A 4385-nucleotide genomic window follows, 5' to 3' on the forward strand; every position below is an offset into this window, starting at 1 on the left:
GATACATAGATCATACCAGAGTAGGAGCCCCAAGTATCCCAAATGTAATTACATAAGTAAGGCCTGGTTCTTCAGACAATTTAGTGCTTCTACTTATTAGTAATAATTGGGCAACTACTGCAGCAGAATAGAGGATACTTTCATTTATAATTAATATTATATATAAAATTCTCATGACTTTTTATTGTTGCCAAAAAAGAGGCTGTTTTTAAAAGTCAGAAAGGTTAGAAAAAATGGAGAATTTGTGAAAAATACTCATCAAAGATGATCTCCATGTTGATATTAAAGCCGTAGGTGAGACTCACCTGTATGCCTTCATCATAATTACAATCACAGTAATTGTTCTCCATTTGCATTCAGATTTAGAGTAACTGTTCTTAAATTGTATTCAGATCAGAGGCTGCCTTACTTTTACAAGTATATTACTGCAATGAAGAATGCTGCCTCCCTTCCTCCCTTGAAGTCTGATCCTGTTTGAATCATTTAAAATATCTTCTGCAAATTTTGAAGCACAGCTTGCAAAGCAAACGCTGTGATGAGGTGGTATCCATTTGTATCACAGTGAACTTTAATTCTACATTAAACTAACAGATTGTACACATTTCTTGTCTGTACGTAAGGCTGCAATTTAAATTGTGTTTTCAACAAAGTACTGATTCTTCATTATACTTTCCATTTAAAAAATTGATTTTTGTTCAGATATCAGAAAGCAGGGGACTGGTGGGCAGAAGAAATTCTTTGCCAAATATCTTGCTTGAATGTTTGGATACCAGTTCCTTATGATGGTGTGTTGGCCATGTGAAAAAAGCCTTTACTGCATAATCTGCAACCCCTCACAGTAACAACTGAGTATTGACAGTATTGATATCCAGCACTGACAATCTCAATAACTGGTACTGGCAGCAACCTAAGATTTTCAAAAAATATGATCCTAAAGCACTATAGCCCCAATTTTTGTTTCATATACACCTCTGATCTTAGAACACAACATTTAACATTTGATAATTCTCAACAGAGATTATATGCTCAATCTTGCAAATTGTCTTCAAGGAGGTAGCAGAAGATATTTGGATTTACAGCCACTCAGCAGGATGCAGACAGTGCAGAGAAAGCAACTGCAGAATATGCAGATTGCATAACTTGGCCTGTAATTTTAAATCCAGACAAGACTTCTGTTTAGTTAAATCCTTAAAAGTGAACAAGCAAAAGATAAATGTTTGCCAGAGACAATAAAATACTGGTCTGTAGTCTTGTACTGGCACTCAGTATATTACTTTGGCTCTCAGAAACATGCACATTTTGCATTGTTTTCTAAAAATTTTATTATAACCTGACTGTTACCACAGAATGGGGAACTCATTCCCCAATTCACGTGTTGCATAACATCTATTTCAGGACATCCTTTTGATAGTGATTCACTGTTCAGCAACACATTATCTCCTGGCCGTTCAAAATTATTTCCTTGATACCTTGCAAAACTTATTTCTAAAGTATTTCTAAATTGTGTCTCCTATTTACTAGAAATTTACTCCTATTTTAAGAAAGCATGTTTCTTTTCATGCTTTTAGAATTAAAAATTTCATGCCCCAAAAAAAGAAAAATCTAGCCTGATAAGGTCTTGATGATTCAGCTTCAGATATTGAAAGCTGCTAAGCACCCTCCCTTGAAGTCAACTTTCACCTTAAATGGTTTTCAGACCTTTCCTTCTTTTTCAAAGCTCTTCTCAGATACATACTAGTCACCTTTTCAAAATCTGAACTGATTTTATAAAAAGCAAACCTCCAGCCAAGCAAACTGCTGGATCACATATGTCCTCTGGTTATTTTACTGCTTTAACTAAATAAATGAATGCCTAAGACTGGGCTTTGAGAACACAGGATTTGGTTGTTGGTGGAAAGGAGCTGTAAAAATTACAATTTATAATTACAAATTAAAATCCACATTTTTATTCAGCCAATAACCAACATATATCAGTATTCAGTCTCATTTACTTTCCTTTTGTCATGTAAAATTTCAGCAAAGATCCTCCTGAATCAGCTGAATAAATGTATCAGAGGTTTTACAAAATATAAGTTTTTTATAAGCCAGAGTATGGTGCAACATATGAATCCTTGTTCTAAAACAATTGTCACATTTGCCAAGTAACTACCATGTAAGTGTCTCTGTGGAAGTGAGAGAAGAGGAAAATATGCTGGAGATTAATAAATGGAAGAGATTAGACTTGGTATGTAAAATTTAAACACTTTTCCTAATTAGTCAACAGACAATGTTTCCAAATGCAAGCTAATAGTTGATTTTTTTTAACACCCCAAATATTCTATTTTATCATTATTATCACTAACCTTATGATTTCTGAAACCTCTCATTCTTTGAATGATTTTACCTAACATAGCTATAGTTCTTAAGAAGTAGTATAATCTAGCATATTATAATGCTAAGGTGAACTCTGGAGCATGGAAACCCTTAAAGGGCTGTTTGGTTTCCTCTAAACTCTGCTTCTTTTTTGCCTTCATTCTGCCATCCTTCCTCCTGCCTTTGCTTTTCTTTTTACTTTTCATACTGTTCCACTTGTGCCTTCTGTATCTCATACCATGCATATAGGAAAACATATCTCCCTCAGCAGCAGTTCAATAATTGCTTTCTTTCAATTGAGCATTAAGTGTGGGATGTACCTTTACGAGATGACAATAGCTGAGATGGAATCCTGCAAAGATGTTCATCACATATTCTGACTGCTCACCAAAGTTAACTTGGTGAAAAAGAGAAGACAGTCCTATACAGGACTAAGCACTAAGTCACTCAAAACAAATTGTCTCCATCAGAACCTCTGCAGTTTCCACTGAGCAAGAGCTGGCAAAGCTACAGCTAGGTCCCAGATGAGACTGTCCCAGCAAATCCATTTGTGCCAGCTGCCAGTGTTTAGTCACACAGTTCTACCAACCAATCCATGTTGGTTCCAGGTGGATAAAATCTGTCTTACCAAAAGATGCTGCATAACCAACCACTAAATAAAGTGAATATAAAGTTTTCACCAATTCCAGGGAGAGCTAACTGGAACTACAAACCAGTCCTTTCATATCTTTAGGTGGTTGACACTTCTCTGCCTCTCCTCCTCTCCTCTCCTATCCCTCACCCTCCCCCACTACCAAGAGATAAGTCTCTTCAGTCCTAACTGGTTCAGATAAAACAGCTTTCAAGTGCCAGCCAATTTTTTTCTATTAAAAGCTGAAGATCATCTACCATTCCTAAACAGCTTTATCTGAATTGGATTCTCTCTCTGAATTCCATCACTCTGTTCAGTTTTAGCAGGCTAGCAGATTAACAAACATGGGGAGGTTCAATCTCTCCTCATAGCACATTGCATTGTTAGTACTCAGGAACACGCAGCAAAGGGCCTAACAAAACAGTCCTGTTCCTACTCTTTTGCCATCAGTTGCATTTACTGGGAGTTTTTATGAATGAAAATTTTATCCTGAAGATCACTGTACTGGTATTGGAAAATATGGACGGAAGCATGAACATGTCTGGTGCTGGAAAGTCATCGCACTGGACATTTACTCTGCATAAAATTCTACAGCTCTGTTAGCATGGTGAGCTAAGACAATGTAAGGGCTTTTTTGCAGTGACCTTTTTGTATCATTGATACAAACCTCTTACACAAACTCTGCGTAAGCTGAAGCTGACAAGAAGGAAGAAAAAGGAAGTACCCCATCACGAAGTTATTCTTTCAGAGAATGCCACCTTGCTAGAGTCCATTTTGCACTGTCAGAATTGTTATTTACCAAGCAACAAACAGAAATGCATATAATGCACATATATTAATATATGCATACATATGAGTGGGTTTACTAGGTAAGCACACACGTATACAGAAAAAAAAAAGGGCAAACAATTTTACTTAGCTATAATCCAAAACCTGAGGAGCTTTTGCTAGAAATGATGCTCCCTGGGCACTGCTGCACAATCTGGGAGATTTAGAAAAAGGGATGCAAAAGAGTTGCAAGTCCCATACAGTATAACCCAGCTATCCTGGAGCTGCTGACCCTTGAAGCTGGGCTCTCCATAAGATTGCCAGCCAAAGGGCAGGGACACACAGGCTCTGCCTCAGGCAACCTTTTCTGGGCAAAACCTGCCGGAGCCGTTTGCCGCCGAGGAGTGCTCCTGGCCAGGTGGCCCTGCAGCCACTACCCCTTCGGGCCAAAAGTAAGTCCCGAACCTGTGCCGCTACCTGCCCGGTCAGCTTCCCGGTGCCTGGGGGGCTCTAGGACGGCTGAGGTGACGAGGCCTCGGTCCAATTAGCCACCGGTGCGCGCCCCCGCCCTTCCTCCGCCACTTAAAGCGCGGCGGGCCCTCCACTGAGCACATTCTCCCGCAGAGGGGAACGG

This window comes from Pseudopodoces humilis, chromosome 4 (assembly GCF_049639895.1).
Source record: "Pseudopodoces humilis isolate 2021_Gansu_Grassland_sample_001 chromosome 4, ASM4963989v1, whole genome shotgun sequence".
Taxonomy (NCBI): Eukaryota; Metazoa; Chordata; class Aves; order Passeriformes; family Paridae; genus Pseudopodoces; species Pseudopodoces humilis.